Source organism: Tyto alba, unplaced genomic scaffold, assembly GCF_018691265.1.
Source record: "Tyto alba isolate M040663 unplaced genomic scaffold, T.alba_DEE_v4.0 Super-Scaffold_45, whole genome shotgun sequence".
NCBI lineage: Eukaryota > Metazoa > Chordata > Aves > Strigiformes > Tytonidae > Tyto > Tyto alba.
This window is the reverse complement of record NW_024881321.1, coordinates 25,480,354-25,506,552: the sequence shown is the minus strand read 5'-3', so window position 1 is coordinate 25,506,552 and position 26,199 is coordinate 25,480,354. Positions and strand designations below refer to the sequence as shown.

The window sequence follows — 26,199 nt, the reverse complement described above, 5'->3', positions numbered from 1 at the left end:
AAGGAGGTCTGATTTTTTAAAGAGAGGTTTCTAGAGCAGTGAGCTTCACAGGCAGTAACCTTTCTTAATATAGTCAAAATGTGAATCTGTTTTCCTATGAGTTCAGGAATGTTGAAGTTGTCTTTGTAGTCATTAGTAATGTAGGTTAATATAATTTGAATGAAGGCTTATATACTCTTATCTCTCTAAGTCCTTCCTTTTTCATTCCAGAAGCATCAGAAAGGTACAAACATTTTTTTGTAAAGAAAGATGACAGAAGTATTGATTTTTTATTTCCAGAACACTGAGAAAAATGGTGATCAATCAAGAGAACTTGAAGTTGGGTGTTGAAAGACATGGAGCTGCTCCCAGTTCCCCAGAGAGATTAACAGAAGGAATAACATGCTGATTAAACAGGTAACTGTAGCCTTTGTGCAAAGCTCAGGGAAAACAATGAGAGATTTTTATTTATCTTTCTGTGATTTATATCAGGTTCTGTATTTCTTGCCTCCTATGTTCAATTTCCTTTACAAGCCTGGAACAGGAGGGGTTTCTAAAATTTACAATATAAACTCCTGTTCTTGCCCTTTTTGATGACATAGTTTATATATTTTCTGACTCTTCCCCAGTGTTCAAATATCATAGCTCCTCAGGGCTTACACAGAAGGTGCAACAATGAAAGCTTTTTGTAAGTAACCCGTGAGATCTTCAGAGCAAACAGTTTTTCTCAACTCTGCCTGCAAAGCATAAAGCACACTTTCCACAGTATAAAAATAAATCTTCCCACTCACCATCATCTCTGGTAGGCACCTGGACAAATTTCATATTAAGTAATTGCTTTTGGCTTGCTCCTTTGAAGTTCTGAGCACCTTTCAGTTCATGTTAAACTTAGGGGAGGGAGGGAGGGACGTTTCTCAACTGGCTACAAACAGCCAGCATCATTGGAAAATGAGTGCTTTCCAATAACATTATATTTATAGGAAAAAAAACCCCTTCTTTACATTTAAAATATTAGTGGCATTTGTGGAATTTAAATATGCATTTTAATCAGTGTTCTGTTTTTATTTGACAACCAGTTCTAGATTAGTCAAGTAGTATCCTCTTATATTACAGTTTTGTTTCTTCCCTTCTGGACATACAAAAGTTGATTGAATTCATAGTGTAATGTTGTGAACGCCTCCATTACAGACTAGTCTTTTTGAATAAATTAAGGCTTGATTAGAAACAAAATTCTTAGAGACTGGCCAAATACTGATGTTAATGTAGCTGAATTTTAATAGGGGTTAATATAGGCTTTGTATAACATTAACATTTCAGCTTAGAAAATGCTTTGACATTACTCATGACATTGTGAAATCATTATCAGTGTACGTGTTAAGTGTTAAATCAAAAGAATATGAAGCAACAAAACCAATAACTTTTTACTCACAAGATACACATCACATCAGCTCTATAACCTGTGGATGATACAGCAAATAGAAATCCTTTCATTTTCTATCTCTTAAAAACAAGTACAGAAAATATAAAAATAAGATTTCAAATACATATTAAAGATATATAGATATATAAATAAATAAATATTGAAGTTGAATGCTTTTAAAATAAGATTTTAAACCAGCTGATTTTTATTCACACATGTATTAAAGACATCCCACAAATCTGCAATGGTTTCCTTGTAAGGACCACTTTTTCAGATTTATCTGTGGATCTGGTTCCCAGTCTAAACATCCACAATTACCTAATTTCTCTTAATGTTGTAAGTAACTTCTAATGATTAAAGGACATCTTTGAATTTATGATAAGAACTAAATAGTTTTTGAACACCTAGATATAATTATGAAATATCCTATATGTGTCAAAAAATCCCCCACCTCTGCAGTTGAAAACTTTGAGAGAGATTGATATCTGGAAGAATATCTTCTGTCTGAGGGTATTTGAGATCCACACAGTAGAGGTCCTCCTTCTAGGTCGTTGAAGTATGTTTGTGCTCAGAAAAAAACATTGAGAAATACAGCAGTTGATAGTAACTATGTTTTTTCTAATAGTCTTGATAGGATTAAAATCTACATATTTTCATTCCCTGAGTAGTCTCATCAACAGGGAATATTTGATGAGAGTCCTTTTGCTAGAAGGGGACTGCTATGATTCCAGGAATGTAAAAGAGCTGTTTGTCCAAAATAATTGACCAAAATCATGACAGTGTGGAAGGTATGTATCCAAAGGACTTTGATGAGCGAGCTTAGATTCCCATTCTGTGCTTAATTTTTCATCCGTTTGCTAATGTGTTAAAAAAATAAATTAAAAAAACCCATAACAATCCTGCACAATTATTTCACCATCTCTTTTAATTGGGTATAAGTGTTTTGCTTGGCTGCCAGGTATGACCCAATTCTAATTTAGAGATCTGCCATCTGACATAGAAATAATTTTAGGAATAGAGTGATGTTCCCTTTCATTTTACCTTGTTCACTGAATCACACTGGGGAAGAACTACAAATGTCACCTACCTGGGCTTCTCAAAGGCCTTTGACACAGTCCTCCACAACTTTCTTACCTCTAAATTGGAGACATATGGCTTTGATGGATGGACTGTTAGAATGATAAAGGATTGGCTGGATGGCCGTGTCTAAAGAGCTACAGTCAATGGCTCAATACCAAAGTGGAAACCAGTAACGAGTGGTATTCTTTGAGGGTCTGTACTGGGAGCAGTACTATTTTATATCTTCATCAATGACATACCTAATGGGATTGAGTGTGCCCTCAGAAAGTCTGCAGATGATACCAAACTGAGTGGTGCATTTGGTCTGCTTGAGGGAAACGATGCCATCCAGAGGGACCTTGAGAGTCTTGAGTGGGCCCATGAGCGCATGAGGTTCAACAAGGCCAAGTGCAAGGCCTTGCACCTGGGTCAGGGCAGCTGCTAGTTGATCCCTCAATAGAGGCTGGGGGGGATGAAGGGATTTGGAGCAGCCCTGCAGAAAAGGACCTGGGGATACTCTAGATGAAAAGCTGGACGTGAGCCGGCAATGTGTGTTTACAGACCAGAAATCCAACCATATCCTGGGCTGCATAAAAAGTGTGGCCAGCAGGTTGAGGGAAGTGATTGTGTCCTACCCTGCTCTCGTGAAATCCCACCTGCAGTACTGTGTCCAGCTCTGAGGCCCCTGATAGAAGAAAGACATGGACCTGCTGGAGTGATTCCAGAGGAGGGACACAAAAATGATCAGAGAGGAGGAACACCTCTTCTAAAAGGACAGGCTGAAAGAGTTGGGGTTTTTCAGCCTGGAGAAGAGAAGGCTCTGGGCAGACCATATTGTAGCCTTCCAAGATCTGTAAGGGGCTTATAAGAAAGACAGAGAGGCTTTTTACCAAGTCCTGTAGTAATGGGACAAGTGGCAATGGTTTTAAATTGAAAGAAGGTAGATTTAGATTGGATACAATGAAGAAATTTTTTACAATGACGGTGGTGAGACCCTGGAACAGGTTGGTCAGAGAAGTTGTGGATGCCCCATTGAGGGTGTTCAGGCTGGATAGCGCTTTAAGCAACCTGATCTAGAGAAAGGTGTCCCTGCCCATGCCAGGGGAGTTGGACTAGATGATCTTTAAAGTCCTTCCCAACCTAAACCATTCTATCATTCTATGATTCTATGATTTATCTAAGATAAACAACATATCACAAATACTGTTTCTCATAGACTTGTTCATATGTAGACTATATGAAGATTTGTGTCGTCTCTTTTGCAATCAAAATGTTCTCTGATGAATCTTAATATGTTTGTGTGAGTCAGAGGATATAGAGTAGAAAAGAGTAGCAGTTAAGGGAAAGCCAGGATTAATTATGATACAAGTGTACTAGATACATGTTTTGGAGTCAACTGAGTGAGTGGAAAGAAGCAAGAAAAGTGATTGATATTGCTTCTAACTGTGCATTCAGAGGAGTCTGAAGACCATATCACTATTAATTTGCTACTAAATATACCACAACTTCTAGACTTGTCAGAGTAGCAAATTTTATATTCTTGTTTTGCATAAGTGATCACTCCTTTTCCAAGTACAATTATATATATACATTTTTTTAATCTCTGTATGAAGTCTCAGGCAGGATCAAAGTTCTGAAGTATAACGTTTCATAGCATGGTTCAGTATCCTGTGTAGTGCTACTAGAATTCAGATTATTAATTAATTATTAATTAACTGTTCTTTTATACTATCCTTAATTAGTCCTGATAAATTGTTTGGTCATCATTTGCTCCTGAAATTTTAGTCACAGCAGGAAAAGGGGGAGGTGTTTCCTTTTCAAATACATTTCAAAGGTCAAATACTTATGCAGTTAATATGTTTGAGGATGACAGTTCCTTTGTGTGGTCTCTTCTTTCTCACTGAAGCCGATCAAGGGGTCATGAATTATCTGTGGCAGTTCTTGGCTGCTGAGTTAAAAAACAGGTGTCCCAAGACTTTAGATGCTGGTTTGTATTTTCCCACAAAAATAGAAAGTATTTTTTTTCATAGTGAGCATCTGGTTCTTCATCAAGAATCCTTCTAGTAACTCTGCCCTCAAATCAATAATTAGTATATAACATTTTGGGAAATTGGTATACAACCATTCTTTTGATTTAATTATTTGGAATGGTATGATATGATAAACAAGGAGAGAGAATTAGCAAGTGAAAGATAAATAAAATTATCTTAAATGATTCGCATCTTAAATGATTTAGATTTGGATTAAAGTAATCAATACATATGGCAGTTATCTTTCTTATTATATGTAAGTGCAACTGTCATGCATTTTAGGACTGTAATGGACAGATTATAGGCATTAGAATGCTACCACAAGTATCAGTTTCTGTCTATTAACCCAACACTATCCTAAGATTTAAAATTAATTTTCCTGAAAAAAAATCTATTATGAAGTCATATCTCATATGAACAAACATATATAATATTGTAAAGCAATCTATTGGTCCATAATATCCACTTAGAAAAGAGTGTGATTGTTGAGTGTAAAGGAAAATATAGCTTCTTTTCCATGAGATTGGATCAACAAAATGGGATTGTACAGCTGAAAAATGTTGCTAAATTTGAAATTTAGAGATGTCATGACAAAATCTGAGATCTCCAGAGGGATGGAAGGAAGAAATGAATGTGGCACTGCAAAACAGAAATCCTTCATTCTAACTGCATATTTTGTGATCAATTTTAATAAAGTATTTATTTTTTGCAAATTAGCTTCTCTTTTAATTAAACAAGGAAGATGCAAAATGATTAAAACTCAAGTATTACGCCTCATTGTCTCAAAGAAACTATGAATCCAGCACTGATGAAACTCCACACTGATGAAGAAAAGCAAATCACTGGCTCCTCTGAGTTCCTCATTGCAAATACCTGCTGAATTTAAAGGTGATTTTGGGACATAGAGGACAGAGACAACAAGATCACTTAGATTACAAGCAGCCTCTGATATCAAGGAAGTGAATTTGAAAAAACCCCAGTTACAACATATTCTGAGGCATAGGTCTGTGTATAAAGATACTTAAATAAACATACATACAAAGACATGAACACACTTATATAAACATATGTGTTCAACTTTCCATCATTTCTCTAGCAATTCTAATGAAGAAGGTAATGGAGGGAAGTGGGAGTATGCCACTGCGGTCGTGTTGGCTCAATGTCTGCTGTTTTACAAAAAGATAAGGCTGGGCTATTCGTGCGAAGCAGCATCCCTGGCTCTTACTGATTTGTGATCAACTAATTGATAGTATCTTACCTTGCAGAACTCCTGCTGAGCTCTTGACTGTGGGAATACTGCTGCCTTTCACACGACAGGCTGTCAGTCTGTGCAAAATAGGAACTTTATAGAAACCACTAGATGGGAGCAGGTGCCTTGTTAGATGTAGACAATCATCTGTTCTTGGAAGAGGAATGGCTTCCCACTCTTGCTGAATTCTTGCAGATTCTGTGAAGCAGACTGCCTTTCTCTTTGTGAGGCAAAAGCTGTGTGCTGTCATAAAACAAAATAAAGAAAAAATATAGAAATTGTCATTGAGAATCCGAATCTTTGTTTGAAAATTCAGTGGAGTGACATACCACCCTGCTTTATCTCCTATGCTGAATTCTTTCAGATTTTCCTTGGCTTCCATACCTAATTTCAAATATCTTTCCATATGTTTAAATACCATATAGAAGTATGCTTCTTCACTTTTCTCTTAACATACTTGTGATGTCCTCTAATATTCTGTAGATTCCATCTGGCTACAAACAAGCTATGCCTTTAGTGTCTTCTATTTGCTGATGTTAGTACATCATTCCCTGAGCAATAAGTAGGCATTCAATGGCATCAGCCTCTCCCCTGAAGCTTCTTAAAACTAGAAGCATGCTCCACAGCCTCTGGAGAAACCTTATGGCCCACAAAAAAAAAAAAAAAATAAAAAAAAAAAAAAAATATATATATATATTGCTAGGCTTTATGTCTCTTCAGAGACAGCAGAAAAAAAAAAAAAAAAAGAAGTGCAAATAGTATCATCTGCTTTCATCCAGAACAGTTTGGAAGAATTGAAGGTAGGAAGCATCAGTGCTCAGCTTTTTTAATAGTTTGAAAGGGTTATGCCTTTCCTACTATAAAAACTACACATGTAAATAGGGGACTCTTAAATTTGATGAACAACCAATGGAAAATACTGCAGAGATTTTGCCTGAGGCTCTCATCCAATGTTAAGACAGTATTTATTTCTAAATTAAAGGGAAGGACTTAATCTGGGAAGCTTTAAAAGAGCTGAATTCAGTACTTCAAGCTGATTTTTTTCCCAGTTGTGAGTTTTTAACTTGGAAATAAACAAGGCCTTATTTGAAAGCAGAGTGGTTTTTAGTGGTGTTTTGTCCATCTGTAACTGGTAAAACAAAATGTTGTAGCACTGGGTAAAATATGTCAGTAGTCCAAGCCAGCATGGCAAGCAGCCAGCCTGCTTTTCAATTCTGCTTCACTTAAAACATTTCTTATTTTAAGTTTTATGAACTAAGCATATCTGCAGAGATGTGTTAACTAATTTGGTTACTAAAAAGCTTAAGAATGTGGAACTAATGTGAAATGAGTAAAACATTAACATTTATTCATAGTGCTTTCAACTGCATCTCATTCTCCATTGTTGATCTCTAAAATGTCAATCTAGATTAAAAATATTTGAGATGAAGACAGTGAATCTGATTCTTAAATCTGCTGTTGTGGTGCAACAAAATACCCAAAGGATCTTTCTTTTCAGGATAACTTATTCACTATAGCTTTTAACGAAGAGGAGAGGGACAAATGATGGCTTTGACTTCATTGCATGTGCCTTTTTAGTGGATACTGCAGTAGTCTTTGGGGATTTTTGCAAATGGGTTTTCAGTAGGTGAACTGGATGTCCCTAGATTGGAAGGCCACTAAGACAATTTTCTTTTTTCTCAGTACACTCTAAGGTGAACATAATCACCTGAGCCTTCTTCCAATTTCTCTTTGTCTAATATCTGGTATATAATGAACCCCGCATATGCAAACATGTAATTAAAAGAGTCATCCTACCCTGACAGTATTAGGGAAGCTTAACTTTGCCTGGGAACACGAGAGAGGAAGGAAAGATATTATGTCAAAAACTGAGTCATTCTTGGCCACTTGGATTTCAGTTTTTTTTAGACCATATATGTGTCCAAGTTCAAAAATAATCTAGTAAGACTTTACGACTGTCCATAACCTTGAGACTCCATTGGCAGGTGCTTTCAGCAGAAGGTGCAGTCATAGCCATTAGCCACTACTTCAAAGAATTTTTCTTGCCAGGCCACATCATATCTTTTTAACAGGATTTAGACTAAACCAGCCAGCTTTCCCTCAGGACTCTGTCTATGCCAGACACAGAATTACTAGAGAATCAGCTCTGTTTGTTTTTGATGTGAAAACCAGAACTGAACATTACTGGAGTACTGATGACAGTGGAGCACATCTCACCTCACACCTCTTTTTTACAGGTTTGTGTGGCAAGTGACAAGACTGAACTCTGTGCAATACAACTAGTATTAATCTTAAGAATGGAGGAACAATGAATGAATGTTCTCTGATTCCAATAACTTTGATTCCATAAGAAAAGGGATGAACGAAGTCACCCTATTCTAACGCCATAAAGCTGTGTCAAATCTGTAATTTCACTTTGTGTAAGTCATGATCAAAAACATGAATACTGTTCTTGCACTTAATATTAGTGGAGATGTAATTTCTGGTTATTGTGTGAACACATTACCGACCAGAGTTAGTTACGTATTTTCCATAGCCAAGTCTGAAGCATTTTCTTAGTCTCTACTGTTGCAGCTAGCGTGTAAACACATATTAAGGACCTTCCCCAATTATGAATTAATAAATAAATTAAGAAGAAATTGTAAATTTGCAGATTAGGAAATATTATTAGTCTCAAAGAGTAGTTTTCAAGCATTCAAATGTAAATTTGAAATATTTTTGATATTTCTTAATTGTCTTTTGAATAAGTTTGATAATTAATAGTGGCTTACAGAAATTAAATGAGTGCCTCATAAGATCTCGGATTGGCTGATATTCAAGCCTATTTCCTCAAAATTACTTCTAACAAACTTTATTTCCTACCCTTGAAATATATTTGCCATGTTCTATCATCAAACACATGGACTATCATAAAATATGGATGTGGTTCATTCAGAAAATAGAAAAATTCTAATTCTGGTGTTAATACAAAGTCTGGGCACTACTTGCTGGATTTAACTAGTCATGAAAAGCATAGATTAAGTTAGTAGACATACTCCAGGGAATCTCAAGTCTCTGGTTGCGTTATTGAGTGAAGGTGAAATTGGGACAGCAGTGCATTAGCACTTTCATGTTCTTATAAAGCTTTGTGACCACTGATATATCATGTCAAGTCTGGTGGATTTCTTTTTTGTGTGCATCAAAAGACATTTACACATTCTCTTTATTTAGCTGTAGTGTCTAAAATAATATGCAATTTAATTATTTAGTTGTCTTTCAGAATGTAGTTATTTTTCAGTGTACAAAATCACACTTTTAATAACTAATTTCCATGTATTTTTAATATTTTATATAATGCTAACTATCTTGAAAGCAGGGTTTTTCATGTTAAACAAGAACTCAACTTTCAATTCTTTCTCTAAAAGATTGTGTTTCACTTAAAAATACTGCATTTCATTAAAAAAATCAGCAGCTTCCTTTACTGTTTTAGTCTATGTTTCAGAAGCATTTTTATCCAGTCATAACTAATGTGTATTCACACCTGCAATGCTGGGAGTTGAAGTGCTGTCAGCTTTTGTTGGGGCTGCCCTCCTTTATCCATTACATTACCTCAGGGGAAGGTTGCACTTCTCAGGCAACCTAAATTTCAAGCAAACTTCTGTCAGACAACTTTTTTGGTAAAACCAGTGTGACTAAGCACTGGGCAGAAGACATACTGGTCTTGTCATCTTTTGTCCATGTTTAGAGCAAATGCTGAGAATCCTGACAACTGCAAGCAATGCTGTCAACAATGTTGTATCCAGAATATAAAGAAAATATTTATTAATTTATTTCTCTTCAGCTGCATCTCCTGGGTGCTGGATAAACTGGCTGACAGTTTGTTTTTGCAAACTCCGTACCTGTAGTAGCCAGACATAATCCCCCTCTTCTTTCCTTCTTTCATCTCCCACCATTGCTGGTGAGCTAGGCAGAGAAACAAATGTTAGAATCTTTAAAGTTTGTTCTTTTAGAGGTCTTAGTTTACCTGAAAATGCTTACTTTTGAAGATGTCATTTCACCTTGTTTTTAAAGTAGGAATGATAAAACAATAAAATCCTTTTGAAGTGAAAATATCAAAAATTGAAGCTTCTTTTGTTTAACCCACTTTTTAGAAAACATTTCAAGAGACAAAATGGCTTAAAAGCAGACATTTTGTCAGGAGCCATGAGCTTTAGAAAAGCTGAACACCAGCTCTCTAGCACATTTCTAATTAAATATGCAATTAAAAAGCTTTCAGTGGCCCCTAAGGCTTCTCAGCCTAGTTAATAGAAAACTTCTCATTTTTAACAAGCAAGATAAAACTTTTTTTAAAAAATTATCCACTGTTAAATAAAATGCCTTCTTATTTTGTTTCCTCACTGTGCTTCAAGGATTTATTGTATGCTGAATCAAGCAGCTCGGGATTTTAGAAGCAAAACCAATAAAGGTAATAAACATTAAGTAAGTTTTTCAAAAAGTTAAGTAATACAGACTATATTTTAGGTATTTTTGTGGGGATGAAGTAACATGCAAGTTATGTGAAAGAGTACCATGTATTAAGTAATTATTTGGTTATTTAAAAGTATTTAAAGACTTGCAAATTAGTATAAGAATTCAGATTAGCTCTTTTTCAGAGAAAGTGTTTTTATCTCAGTTGGACCATCAATGTTGTTCCATCTCCTTCTTGATGGATATGACATAGATAGAATTTTGATTGTAGTAAAATATATTATAGGATTCTGTCCTTTCAGTTACTCATCGTCCAAAAGATCTATTTTTTTTTTTTTTTTTTTTTTTGAGTGGGAGCAGCTTCAGTCTTGGGATTGAAGCATGGATGAAAGATATACATGAAAGTGGCATGTGGACACCAGCGATGGATGAGGGTAGTCAGAATAGAAGGAAGGAATGGATGCAGTCCTGGTTTCAATAGGGAGGTCAAAATGGAACAGTGTACGAAGTAACACTGGAGAGCAAATGAAACATAAATGAGGCTAAGGAAAGTGTCCAGGGGTATACTGAAAGCACCTTGCGCTGCAAAGAGGCAGTTAATTTTAATCCATGCTGTAAAAATTCTTACACAATATGGCTGCTTTTGAATTGTGGTGGCTGGAATATTTCTCACACTAGTATTAATCCAAATAATCAAGACATTTAAGTTTGCTCCAAGTCATACATTTCTTGTATTAATTTCCTGTCTTCATTGTTAATACATCTTTTTCACATGCAAATCCTTATTTTTTCTTAAAAACAGTAGGCATCAGCTCAACCCACCATATGTTGGTGGGACATGCAGTGGTGAGACAGAATACACATAGTTTCTAATTCTTCACCTCATATGAAAATGACTCTTTAGGTCCTGTAATAAATGTTTTGTGCTATAGTCAGATTTCTGTCACAAAAGATTTTGTGCCAAAGGTTACTGGAATGTTATAGTGTTATAGTATTTTTTTTTTTTTAACATAATAGATTTTTAATTAATAAAGAAAAAAGAGCCTCACTGACACGTTTGTTTAGCACAGTAAATATTTGAAGGTGTTCTTCCGTTAAAAAACACAGTCACTTTTGGAATGTGAATAATCTACCAACTGTGTAGAAAACTTTCTATAGTGTTTCAAACCTTAACAGAATAGGTTGCACAGGAAACAGATATATTTGTCATTTATATCTCCCCACAACTATAATTTGCAAAGATTCTTTTTAGTGTTTTACATTTACTAGGAGAATTTTTTTGATAAGTGATTCATGTCTTCACATGGCTACTTAATTTCAATATCTGAATGTGATGTAGACATATGTGATAAAGTAATAATTTATTAATACTAAACAGCAGTAACAGAAATATCTATTTTAAAGATAAGTGCACATTTTCAATCAGACATGACTCAAAAGGGAACTGCATGTACACATTCAAGTAAATCCAACATAAGCAATTTGTGATGCCCTTAAAAATTATGACATGCCAAGTAAGGGATTTGAAAGATCTATTCCTACCATCTTTTGGAAATACAAATATGTGCAGCACATTGTGGCCCATGATCAACGGGGCCTTGTCCAAAAGTAATCCTTCTCCTTTATGACTGCTCTTCTTTAAAAAATCTTTGGGTTTCTTTGGCTTTGCACTTATAAAAACCTCTCTGTAACCCAATGGACCAGCTGCCTGTGATCAGTCTTTTGCAATGGTTAGAGATATAGACACTGTTTCTCCCATTTTCAACTTATTTGCAGTTGTGTTCAGCAGCAAAATACACCAGAAAATCATAAATCGTTCTATGTTCTCACATATAAATGTGTATAAATATGTATATTTATATACACACTTATGTTGTGATGAGGGCAGAGTCTGTGTCATTCAGTGGGTATCACACAGACAGGAACACGTGCATTACACTTGCTTCCTTTGTTAACTGATCTATTCTGGGTTTCCCAGGGAGAATAAATAAGTTGGAGTTAAATGAAAGGTTTTGTCTATCCAGCACTTTGAATTCCTTAACTAAAGAAGTAAACTCTTGAGACTGTATTTCTGTACTGAATATTCATGTTACTGAGTAAAAAAATCTATGTTTTAGCAGTATTTTCTAATATTTCCAGAAATATTCTTGTACTCTAATCATTTACTAAAACACTAGTGTCAAGAGATCAACTCAGCTAAAGCAATTTCCTTACAGAGCTGAACTTTTAAGATGCAAGGGAAAGGGTATGAAGAAGCTTTGCTTTACTGTGTATCTTGATCAAGGTTTACTGCCATGGAATTTGTATTTTGGATTTGGAAAGACATCTAGGGTAATGTTAATTTTACATAGTTAATAGAACTACAGTCTGGGAACCTCTACCTCAGTGACTCACTCAAGGCCCAATTTATTGCTATTGGAGGAAAATAAATACTAGAGTAAGTTTAATTTGACCTATGTTATTTTAGCAAAAGATAAAAAGATATAGGAGATTTCAAATGAAAAGTGAGTAACTACACATAAATGAATGAGAAATAGAAGTAATCTGCTTGAGACAGTGAAAACTAGAGAGGAGATTTCTGCAGCAATAACAATAGGACTCTGATAGCCAAAGGGAAATAATAAAAATAAAAAAAAGGAGTAAAAGGTGAAATACAGTCAATATACCTGAAAATGTGACTACTGCACTTACATTTTCTATGCCTTTGAGGGTAGTTGTAATTTGGTTTTGTATGAATGGTGGTGTAGATAAATTCCAGAGAGTTGTTGTAGGTATAAGGAGATTGATAATATCAGCTGAGTTGTAGTTAAGGAAATGGCACAGAGGGACAATGTTGTTGGAGTAATCTGAAGTTTACCAGACCTATACAAAGAAAAGGCATTAACCTCACTGTTATTGAGGCCTGTGTCTCAATATCCAAAACATCCAAGTCACCAATAGTGCTCAACAGCAGGTAGTATTGATGCAGAGAAATAAAACAGATGCTATAGATTCAATATTATTGACACTATTCAGAGTAAATGAATTTGGTACCAGGAAAAATAATTTGATACAATATGATAAAGTAATGTCCAACAGATTCTTTGCTGAATGGAGCTTAACTATTTGGCAGGCAAACTCAGAAGGCCAAAAACTTATAAAAGTTCACTCCAAGCATAAAAAAAGATATATGATCCCCCACCTTTCCTCAATGTTAATTATTTATTTAGCAGGAGTCACTGACTAATATTATTTAAAGGGGAGAAGTCCAGAGAGAAACCTAGGCAAAATAAGGCTTTCCTGTATCTTTGTAAGACTACTGGTTTGCCATTACCTTAATCTCTGTCTTCAAAATTATTAGATTTCTAATGAAAAGCATTGGACTGGTTCAAACAAGATGCCAGATTCTGAACCTTGTATAAATTATGGACTTTGTTAAGCAACTGTATGAATCCCAAACACAAAAGAAAATTTAGTATAGAATTATATAATATGAACATTATTTGCACTATACAAAAATATATAGCTGGTAAACTCAACAACTCATTCTTTACAAAAAAATAAAAAGTCATTTTTCTTGTGTGGCAAATTGACAAAGTAGCTTTAGTTCTATTCATGAAAAATAGCTTAAGCCATTTGTCCACCATAATATCTATGGTACTATTATGAAAAAAAAGCTTCAAATGCCTTTTCTTCCATGTCTTAATTTTCAAGGGGATTCACAGAGACTTAATAGCATGACTCACATTAGAATATATCACATATCTAAATGAACGCATTCTACCCTGAAAATTGAGATGTTCACCAAACATAAATTCAGGCAAGTAACTTCACTTATGTTTTCATTCTCATTACATTCAGTGGAACTACTGAATTCTGCATTTTCAGGATCACGTTATTATGTGTAATACAGAAAAACAAACAGCTTGCCTTTCTAATTATAAACAGAAGAATTTCTAAATACAATTATATCAATGATTTACTACAGAATTGTGGATTCATACTTCCTGAATTGAGCACAACATGATTTTCAGTTATCAGAAAATTAGTTAAATGAAGTTACCAGTGTTAAGAATTGGCTAATTTTTCCTCCTTGAACTTTTTCTTATTTAATCAACTGGCAATTATTTGCTGTTAAACATTTATACAGAATTAAAATCAAGGACTTTCACACATGCAACAAGGTTATTGAATTGATGATTTGTTCATTTTAATCTGTACACAAAGGAAGACACTATGATGTTTTGTGGGAGTAGAAATTGTAGCAGTTCCAAATATACCTCACAGCTTCACTTCTTGGGAATTGTTGCCATACCCTGAAGAATTAGATTAAGAGAACTTCAACTGGAGATTTCCTTGGAAAGACTCACATGGTTTCCGTGGATTTTGGATAACACCCTAGGTGTTGGGAGTGGGTTAGAAGACAAAGGCTATTGCAATTATGTATGTGGAAAAGAAAACACTAGAATAAATCTTCCTAAAGTAGTTGGAATGACCCTAGGAGTAAAATTAAGTAAATATTTGAAGAATATCAATATTCCATTTAATCTGATTTTATCTGACCATGTATTTGTAGTAAGAACCACATTTGGATACAGATCTACTCCCAGTGTCACAGTAAAACTATTTTAATTTTTGTGTGTGGAGGTAAGATTTTACTGTGGAGTGTATAAGAGTCCACAGTTAAAAGGGAAAACATACGAAATAGAAGTTTTAATCTCTTAATTTGTTCAATCCCATTGCTTTAAAGGACACAATTCTCTTGCAATGTTATGCAGCCATGCACCCAGGTCATGGTGGACATAAAATATCTTTGGCCAAGATACTGTGAGAAACACTCAAACGATTACAATATTTGTACGTATGATGAAAGTATTGTATTAGTGACTTGTCACTCTATTCTGGAGAAAGGATGAGAAATTATAAATTTCAGTTTTAGTCATGTTGCATTTGTTGTGATAATGCAATTGTGGACTCAGTGGCAGAGAAACTGAAGTAACATTTGTTGTAACATGTTCTTCATGTTTATATTCAAAAGTAATACTGGCAATTCTGGACTTCTGGGTAAAACCACTAATCCAAAAATAATACTGCTTGCTTTATGTTTCTTGTGTCTGTTTTTTATTGGGTCTAAAGCTAGAGGTGAAAAACATGTTTTCTTACTTTACCCTGTATTACCTACCAGAACATAAGCTTTAGGTCAATAACTGCTTTCTGTTCCCTTAGCCAGTCTACTATTAGAAATAATAAAAAAAATACTGATTTAAATAATAATAACTTTTTTTTTTCCCCCTCTGAACAACATAAGAGTTTTCCTTATCAGAAGCAAGGAGATAGGCATGCAGCACCATCACAACTGAGCTGTAAGGCTCCATAAGGACCTTTGCCGAGCTCAGCACTGAGACGCTCTCTTGTAGTTAATAGGAATAAGTAAGAACCTTTGGGGAATGGGACGCAGACAGGCCACCTGGATATGTGAGGGGGCAACTTCAGCAGCCAGCCAACAGGAACCTCCAGGAAGAGAAGCACGTCTGAATATTTAAGGCTATGGTTTCTTTATATGGTAGGTGTTTCTTTCCCAGCCATATATTGCACTTTGCTTGGATAGTGCTAGTTCCTTAGCTGTAAACAGGCACAACTATTGCTGAAATGTGATATTGAATGGTATCAGGAGCCAATGTGACTGAAAAAAATAGATATTCATGTATTTAGTGAAGGTACCACAGGAAATATTTTACATTATTCAAAAACTGTAATCATATATTTTTTTCTAGTTTAATTCTGGCTTGTGTTCAGCAAAAACTCCAGTATTTCTGTTTCAGTACTTCCACTAACTGCATAAGTATTTTTTGTTAATCACATTGCCTCAGCCCATCTCACAGCACAGTCTATTAATAGTCATGTCTGCTTGCAGCTGTGGAGGTAACATACCATTATTGTCTCTAAAATAAAATATCAGGCCAAACTGTCTTTTGGTTTAGCTTGGCTTCAGAAGGGCTTCCTGATTCAAACTCACCACTTCCACTTCCCAAAAATGTAAAGCGTACTTTTTCTTGGTTCAAACTACTTCAGAGCCAGAAATGCAAGAATTTTAAGGACAGCATAATGAAGGAAAAGTATAATAGTTCTTAACCTTGTTGTTGTTGTTGTGTTCAGGTGAGAGGGGAAATTTTCTGATTCTTTTTTCCTTCTGAATTTTCACTCTGATAAGGTTGTCTATGTATTATGCATAAAGCTGCATAATATAAACAAGGTTTGTTTTTTTTTTTTTTTTGGTGAAATATCAGACTATGAGCCTATGGGATCTATGGTAACATACTTGCTTTTGTGTGCCTTTCCTTCTAATAGGTTTGTAGGAGGGACCCCGGAGACAACACCCGAGTAACGACATCACACCGATGCGATGAAAGTCATTCTGCTTTATTTGCCCAAATAGCGCCAAGATATACAGAGCCACATGGTCACACGCTCTATGCTTTACAGTCTATTGGCTAAAGGCACTTATCACACCCCCGGAAGTGCTGTGATAGGTCTGCATCGTTAGTACACGTGTACAAACTAAATCTACTTTGTGGTTAGTGCATCCGGGCATTCAACAGGAAGGAAGCACTAGCTTGACTTCCTCATTTTTGCCCTTCCAGGTGACCTCAAGGGCAAGATTATCAAGTGGCAGTTTTCTGCTCTGAGGCCCAGCCTGGATTGTCCAAACCCTGTAGGATCAGTGCATGACCCTGATCCCCAAGAAATCCTACCACATAGGTTTTCAAATCTCAAGAGACCAACATCAGTAATACTATTGCACAAAGCCTGGTCAACAGTCCATTGTCCAAATGTAAAATGTAAATCTGAGTTTTGCTGGTTATCACTATGGATTAGAAAATCTAGATATTTTCCTCTTGTCTCTATTTTTAGCTCTAGAGTCACAATTCATGTAAGTTATACTAAAAAATAATTCCTTAAAGTCACTCTATCTCTCTCTCAAATTTTAAAGCTCTTATCTTACCCAATTTTTCATATTATCAAATCACTATTAAGAACTTTTATACAGTGGGAACCTAAAAGAAATTTACTATAATAATTTATGAAACAGGCTATTTAAATTGCATTAAATTATAAACTTATTCAGAAGCATACCATTTATTTAATTAAAAAATAATGAAATAAACAATATTTTGATTCTAATTAACTGTTATTATAGTTTAGATTAAAAAGGTTACATAGAATATATTAGAATATTATATATTCTCTAAATTAATGCATGTATTTAATTCCCATTCAAATTCCTGTGTAACAGGGGAAAAAATAACCCTAGATAGCAGTGATAAGAAGAGATGTCAGTTTTTTATTTCTGCCATTGAAATAAATTTTTGTTACACCTTTTTACATCAAGCAGAATCAGAACCTAATCTGTCCATAAATGATAGAGTTAATGCTCTTTAATTCTTTGAGTGATATGCTTTCTCCAGCCTCAGTCACTATTTGAAGTCTGATAAGTGCACAGAAACTGTAGCTCCTTGTAGCTGTCTTAGTTAATTTTAAAAGAGAAATTGATCCTTATGTAACTGTATTTCGAGTTGTGGCATTTTAATCCCACTGAACGCTGCATGCCTTTTTCATTAGCACCTTTACTTTTCAAGACTGACATAGAAAACATCCTACTATGTAGTCATATGAGACCAAAACAAAGTACACTGGAAAGTTAGGACTCCCACAAATGTACACATTTTGACAAAGCGGCAGAAATTTCCACATCAACCTCTGTTCTTACCTCAGTGAAGAACTTCAGCTTAATAACACATCTGAGGTTAGAGAGGCCCATTTTGTATAAGCAGTTGTATTAGTGTTTCTACAGCTGTTTTTGTTTTAAGGACTTTTTGAAACGGTGCCTGTATTGGTTTTGTCTTTAGTAGAAAACATTAGCTGAATGAAGAGAAATTGTGTATCAGTGGTTACACGGTTCTTGTCCATCTTAAGAAAACTAATCAAATTCATTAAACGTTGTTTTTTTTTTTTTTTTCCTACACAGATAAAATGTAGTAATTTAAAAGAAGGAAACTCAATTGCACCTTAAAATATGAAGATACTTCTTTGCCAAAATAATTCTGACTAGAAATGGAAGAATACCATCTCTCAAACTTAGGCTGGACATCCAGTCTTCAAAATAAGCATGGAAAAATCATGAGGAAAAAGAAAATTTGGAAAATGTGAATATGGACAATGTAGGTGCAGTCTATCTAGAATGAAAATCAAATGCGAGAAAGCTAACAAGCAACAAACCTGAAATCACGCTAGTAACGAAGGAGGAATAATATAGACAAACATAATTAAGGGTAAAACAGACCTACGTAAGTGGTATAAAACAAAAAATACAAAAATGAAGAGAAAGGACCACAGAATGAAGCTGAGTGTAAAAGAAGATGAGAAAACCAAAGGTGGGGAGGTAGAAGGAAGGTCACAGAACAGGCTATGATTAAGAAAAGCATTTTCAAGTATATGAGGAACAAAGGGTCGGAAAGAGAAACAGCACACCCTATGAAAGATGGCAAAGGTAATTTATTGTCAAAAGAGGAAGATATCACTTAAAAGAAAATGGATTTGCTTCAGTGTTTAAAACAGGTGACAGAGGATAGCTCAAAGAAATACACAAAAATTTCCCAGAGGAGAAAGAAGGAGAAATACTAAGGGTAATCACTTCAGGAGAGCTGAAGTAATTAGGACATCTAGCAGTTGATAAGACTGTAAGGCAGGATGAAGTCCATTCAAGAATTTTCTAAATAATGTAGCAAAAAAAGCAGAAACATACTTTTATTTTTTTCCAAATCCCTATGAGTTCTGAAGTAGCATATGCATAACTAAGATGACAACAGCAGACAGAAATACAGTTTTCATTTCTAATTGGTATTTTCAGTAGTAACTCAGAAACTATTCATATTCAAAGTCGATTTTGTCTGCATCACTAAAGAGTTAGGAAGTGGTAAGTTAAAGTAGGAGCTAAAAATTTGCTTATATCTTCTGAGAATTTGATGTAAGATCTTAGAGAAAAGTATTTAGAAACTGTGATTACCAATTTTCAGTAAAAAAACAATGGATTACATTAAATCAGTTAAAGAGATTCCCATTCTTTATTTCTTTTTGTGCACAAGAATTTTATCATGAAAAATGAAGAGTTTACCAAATTTGAATTTTTAGAGTTAAAATTACAAATTGCCTGTTTTATGAAGATCTGAGTTAAACATCATAAATGTCTATAAACTACACTGGATACATTTTTGTCCCATTCATCAAAGGGAAGTACAATCACATGAACCAATACAAAATCCACTGAAGTGAGCAGGATTTTGTCAATTAACTTTAGTTGCCTTTCAATTAGAACACATTACATTGATATTTATTGAGATGTGTAAGACATGCTACAATGTTTTTTAAAAGTTTCACCTTCCAATGAATGACATTATGAACCATAAGAATTCACAGAAAATGTATTTTCAGACATATTTATTTGGAATTTACAGTTATGCCAGACTTCTGAGTTACTTGGTATGTGACACCCCAGTCTTCATGTTGTGATGCACCAGATTTTGACTTCTGACTGTTTAACTTGTACCCTGCAGGTTTCAGAACACAAGCCTCACCTAGGTTGCTATATAGCTAACCCTAGCCTATAACTTGATGTCAGGTGTTGATTTGGGAGAATCAAAGGGTGGAAGTGACACCCTGCCTCCTAACATCTTGCCCCTTGGCTGACATCATCAGCATAGGCAGACTGCCAACACTCTGCCCCTGACACCTGGCCCTTTGAGTGATGTCGAAGGCACAGGCATGATGCTGCCCACATTACCCATGTAAGGGAAGCTTCTGTCAAATCACACTGCCATTGGTGGAGCCAAGGGGTAACGTGTGTCTCCTACTTGCCTTCACATGCCATTTGAGTGATTGGCTGTTGCAGACAGATGACCCAGACACCGAGCATCCCTGGCAGTCCACCGGCACTACGGCATCGCTTCTGATCCTCTGTTTGCTATTGGTGATTGAGTGAGTCACCATATGGGTGCATTGTTGCTCATCTTTCTTACTACTTCATTCAAGCTTTACTTTATAACATTGTCAGACACCAGTATTGTTTAGACCACAGTCAGACTTACCTCAACCAAATTTTAAAAATACTGCAATTAAAGACAAATTGTCATTATTGAGAAAATCTTGAACTTGGACTTGTTTGACATGCATGGAAGTCAATAGCTATTAAAATAATAAATTACAGAGTTCATAAAAAGAAGTGCACTAGTTCATGTATGTTTTACAAATGTATTTTTTAATGTTTTGTAGAGGTTTAAGTATATCGAGATGTACTGTCCAGTTATTTTTATAATCTCTGTCTGTACACCCCTTACTGTTTGTTTCAAAAACAATGCCTGTCACCTATTAGCTTGCAGTAATAGAAGCATGTGATATTCTGATTTTGTAACAATATGCTTTTTTTTTTTTTTGTATAAGAACTACTAATAAAATACCTTGCTTTCTTCATAGTCATGTCTGAAGTTCTGCAGAAAAACTGCAAAACATAGAATAAATCTTCACTGGTTTTTGTATGTAGGTAGTTACACTAAGATTCTATGAGCAGGAACTATATGGAACAATAATGTCTTTAATAAGGCAAAATCACAACATGCAAGTGCTGTGGAACTAGTCTCTATTGAGAATTGTGATATGAAGGTTCAACAAAATAGAGAGTAATGGATGACACTATTATTGGAGGTGATAGGTAATTCTGGAAAAACAAGATTTGGGCAAATTCCAAGTATTCTCATTCATTCAGTCACTCCCCGATGACAGGGATATCAGGTGTCTCTTGAAATGATAGCACACACAAGAGAAAAACAGTATTTTCTATCTAGTTAAAAGTTCTTACTTTGAAGGAAGTGGGCCTTGTACTATTAAAAAAACCCACAACAAATCAAACTAAATACCCCCAAACCAAAAAATATTCCACTTAATCTGGTCTCCTGTGAAATGAGAACTTGATTAGTATGTTGGTTGCCAAGAAGGCAGTGCCTTCAGCATACATATGTATGTATGCCTGTTTCCTGAAACAACCTATAAATAAAAGTATCATGGTGTTTCTCAATGCATGAAGTCTTTAGTTGTATTTATTTTAGTTTATGTAATTCACAAACAATTTGTTGTAAAGATTAATGGGAAGTCTGTTTGCTTTTTCCATGGTACAAAAACTGGTTGCATCCTGGCTTAGACAATGTGATAAACAGATATTATGCACAAATGCCTCTCTGAAATTTAGGTAGAATTTTCTCTGAGGCAGACATCTATGTATTAAACTCATTTTTCAAACAGCACTTTACCTGAAACAAGTTACAAGCAGCCTTTAAAAAAAAAAAAAAAACTGTACACAAGAATACAGTAAAATAAGTAGCAAGAAAGTATACTTCTTTCCTCTTTTCATAGTTTGGTTGTGTGTGATTTTTTTTTTTTTTTTTAATATCCTGGCTTTTAAAGTTGCACTGTACAAATAGTGGACATGATAATGGGATCATCTGGTTTTTTTTTTGTTGTTGTTTTTTTTTTTGGTTTGGTTTGGTTTGGTTTGTTTTTTTTGTGTGTTTTTTTTTTTTTTTTTGTGATTTTCCCCCCATACTGCAACCAAAATTTACAGATTTGTAATGGGAAACAATTAGTATGAAACCACAACTATTATTCTTGATTTGTGTGCTCTTATGCTCGCATACTGAAACCTTGTATTTAGTCTGTGCTGACTTTTTAAAAAGCAACAGCAATCATATTTCTGCTTTTGTGAAGTCTTAGTTATATCAACACCTTCTATCACAGATTTCATCTCCTCTTATTATTTCCAGATCAGAATCCCTAATGCTGTTTTTCAAAAGTAATGGAAAAGATCACTACAGATCTTCTGTTTTCCTATTTATTTGAGAAGACGAGTTGTGAATGTGCAGATAGAAGTACAGTCTCTTCTAAATATAAAAATTGTGAATAATACCAAGATTTCCATACATGAATGGAACTTGCAGCATCTTGTCGGTTAGGATGAGAAAAAAAAATTTAAAATAAGTTTTTATATTAATGTTCTTTGAAAGTTTGCTTCAGCATAAAAATACATGAAGGCGATCATTGAAGTACAATACATTTGGACTGGATCATGTCACTTACTCATCTTCAGTAGTACCATTTCCTGCAAGTTGTCCTAACAATGTCAGTCATACTGTTTGTGGACAAACACGATATTAGCTGAGGCAGGAGAATCTAATTTTTTTACTAAGTATGTATCTCTCTACTGCATTAAAAATAATGTTTGGAATACCTTTTTGTTCAGAAATTGTAAATAAAAATAAGTTTAATATCTTTTTAGTTAAAAACAACATGTATTTTTTCTTTCTTTACAAGTTTGAACCTGTATATTTAGGACGTGTCCTCTGTATGCAAGTATGCTAAAAAGAAAGGATGCTTCATTGAAATTTTCACATATTTATTATATAATATGATGCTTATCATGAAGAAATCCACAATTATCATATTATCAGCAGAAACAAGGGAGTGCTAAATTTTTGGTGACCTAAGGGATGCTATATTTTATTTTTAAAATATTAATTTGAAAACTTGTGCCAATCCCTCTGGGTCAAATAGAGAAATAAATACATCATTCTACTCTCTTTAACAATGGCTTTTATTGCCTAACTTTCATAGTTCCATGTAAAATCCAAACTGTTACTTTTAACAAGTCCAAAGTTCTAATGCAGAGCAAGGCAAAGATAAAAAAACACATGTAGCATATTACAGTAAATCTACTAGTGGCTACACTCAGGGTGAGCCAAGAAAAAGTATCTCAAGATCATTTTGTTCTGATTAACAGCCTCATGGTCAGGCCCAACTGTTGTAATAGGAGAATGTTTACTTTTTTTTTTAAATTTTTTTAGAAGTTTTCAGATGGAAGATGATAGTTCCTATTTATGAGTCCTAGCTGCAGTTTTTTTTACATTTAGACAGCTTTTGGAACTGACAATAGTTTTTGCTGTTACCTGCACTCATGCAGAAGTAAAAAAGCATTACAAGATTATCTGTTTGTAACTGTGGTGATATATTTGTAAACGATACAACATTAATGAGCTTTGTAAATCAGCTTACTTTTATGAAATACAAAATCAATTATTTCTCTGTTTAATGAACCTGTCTATATTTCCCAACTGCAGAAAATTTCATAGACTGAGAAAATGTAAGCAGTGCTTTTGAAACTTTAATGATTTTTTACTTACAAGTAAATTCTGCTTATCTCTCTATTAACACCTAGCTTAGCAAAGTCTAACATGCTCCTTGCTACCTGCTCATGTATCACTTTCCAGCTGCAAATTCTGAAGTTTTTATGGCAATGTTGATATCACTAAACCCTTTCCTTCCTAGTGTTGTGTAGATTTGTCTGCTCTTCCTCTGGGAAATGGGGAATGAAACAACTGAGGGAAGAGATGGAAACTCTTAATCTCCTCTTTTGATGGTGGGAAAGGAACAAGAGAGAGCCTGCCACTGTCCTGTCCCTGCCCACGTCCCTGACTCCCTAGAGCAGGGTGAATTCCTCTTCCTCTCTGAATCTCTGCTTTCAACTTCATGCATCAAGGTTTGTTTTGCCAATTGATGGGGTTAACACAAAGAATACAGACACCAAGTTATAGAGATAGGCTTACTTTACTTTAGTTTAAAGCAGCAGAAAGCATAAACAAGGTAATGTACCAAATCATTTAAACAAGGTAATGCATCTAATAATTTCTATGTAAAGTTAATACAAAAATAAGGAGTAGATAACAAACAAAGCAGTTACAAGATAAGGCAATGCAACCAGTCATTACTATGCTGGACAAGGCATAATGAGTAGGAAAAGTACATATCAATTGCCCCTCATACTTCACCCTCATCTGGATCCGTGCTTCAGCCGGGGAGCCCTGTCACAGCTGAAGATCAGAGGGTCCTTCCTTGGCAAATGGGAATTCCTACACAGTGAGTCCACTCACAGGTAAGGTCTCCATTTTCTCTGTGAGAGGGTCCTGCTTTTATACACGTTAACAAACCTATAAATCTGTATGACTGACAAAAGGCATGGAAGACATCTGGCGGATTGGCTTGCCTCACCATCTTCCTTTGGGATTACCCCCCGGGCCTGGCCAAGGCTCAAGGAGGAACCAAGGGAGTTGGTGTACTCATCCTTGACAGTATATTTCTAAACTAAGAAAGGTCAATATCTTCCCATATCATTTATCTAAGGTACCTATTTCACTAATGAGATATTCTATCCAAGATACATATTTTGTTAGGAAAGGTCACTATATTCCCATATAGTTTTATCCAAGCTACCTATCTTGCTAATGAGATATTGTATCCAAGACACATATTTCCCTGATGATTGGACATATTTTGCTAATGATCCGATACTGAGATTATAAAATGCTTGGTTGTGAGATTCATCTAGATGATAACTTTGGCTCAGGACCTGCTGTTCTCCAGGCCTTAGTACTGTTGTTCAGACCTTAGTACTTCAAGGTTCCACCTAATTTTTTAGGTGGCAACATACATTTAGCTTCCGCTCTGCTTTGAAGGCTAAGCTGAAGCTCCAAATAGTACATTATTAAAAACCTAAATATAGACTTGAAGTTCTCTGAGCCCATTTGCACCTCCAGTGTCACCAGGGCAAGGCAACATAAATGTATTCAAGCAAGTGACAGCTGTCTATCACAAGCACCCTTTCTCTTGGCTGTTTCAGACTTCAGATGAAAATGTTTGTGATCTCACTTTTGCTATGGAAGTTCCCAACCTTAGTAAGTCCTTGGCTCCTGTTTCACAAATTGTCAAGCAGTAAGAAAACACAGGTCCCCTGTAGTGCTTTAAATAATTTACTGTTATCAAGTAGCTGAAAATTAGCCTATCTGATGGATGCAGTGTGAGTTAACATTTTAAGTGATTGCTAAAGAAGCTGGCAATATTAAATAATAGAACAGCCAGTAATTATTCAGAAGGCATATATTGTAGTAAATTTGCATGCAATTGTACCCACAAAGCAAAACTACTAACCTGGTTCACACAACTGGAAAAAAACCTAATCATCAACAGCCTGAAACAAAATTGGCCTCCCGTCTTCACCGTCAGTTCAGATCAATGAGCTACAGGAGAGATAAAAACCTCTTCCCCCAGTGCAGAACATCTTGCCATGCTCACCTTGCTCTGGGATCAGTTCTTATTTATCCTCCCCCCATTTGGTAAGCCCCCATGACAGCAGAGCAGATCTCACTATCTGCATCTGGGCTGTGTGTGGTGGCAGTGCTGGGGATGGCTGTTATTTTGGGGAGCTGGAGCCCCCTGCTTTGAGGCTCTCTGTTGGCTTTTAGCTCGCAGCTTCCTCCCCAGGATGGGCCCAGTGGGTTTGGGTATATAATCCCAGGAGGCCACGTGCAGCCAGCCCCCAACAGAGGAGCCTGGAGATGCTCTCATACCTCCCAGCTGGGATGTACCATGCTGAACTAATGCTTATGACCCAGAGACTGCCTGAGCCTTTCCTCACCTGACAGCATGTCTTGTGTATCCATGTTGCACCATACCATTTTAAGTTTTATGTTCTTGTGCACTTTAATGTCAACTTTAATTGCATGGTGTTATATCATCTTTCCTTTTTGACAGTTGCCTTCTTGCCTGTAACTTGTACATGAAAGTGAAGTCACTATCCTATTCCTAGAAGATGGGAAACACATCAAAGATGAAGGAGAGAGAGAGAGAGAGTGAGGGAGGGAGAAAGACAGGATGACTCAGAATTTAAGAAAGTTTTTGAAATATTCTGCAAATGGATTCTGTGGTAAAACCTTTTATAAATATCTGATGTGATACTGAGCAAATCGCTGACGTTTCTCCCTTTGCTTTAATGTAGTAGAGGCACATTTTTCAAGACCAAGTACACAACATTTATTTTCAGGAGTGTTTCATCTTGACAACTGTAATCTTAAATCAGTGAGAGCCAGTAGGGCTCTGAAAATGTG

General features: G+C 35.4%; 1 long non-coding RNA gene across 2 annotated transcripts in view; it reads left to right on the top strand.

Annotated features, from left to right (window-relative positions):
• The window catches only part of LOC116963272, a 32,387-nt gene extending 11,096 nt beyond the window's left edge, over positions 1 to 21,291 (top strand). The window contains exons 2-6 of one of the 2 annotated variants that reach the window (XR_004408059.2): positions 280 to 396; positions 7,975 to 8,157; positions 10,126 to 10,181; positions 16,511 to 16,692; positions 18,189 to 21,291. This is a non-coding gene — a long non-coding RNA (uncharacterized LOC116963272). The remainder of the gene's footprint in view (positions 1 to 279; positions 397 to 7,974; positions 8,158 to 10,125; positions 10,182 to 16,510; positions 16,693 to 18,188) is intronic. The other variant, XR_004408060.2, reaches the window with a different exon arrangement.
• Positions 21,292 to 26,199: the final 4,908 nt, after the last annotated feature.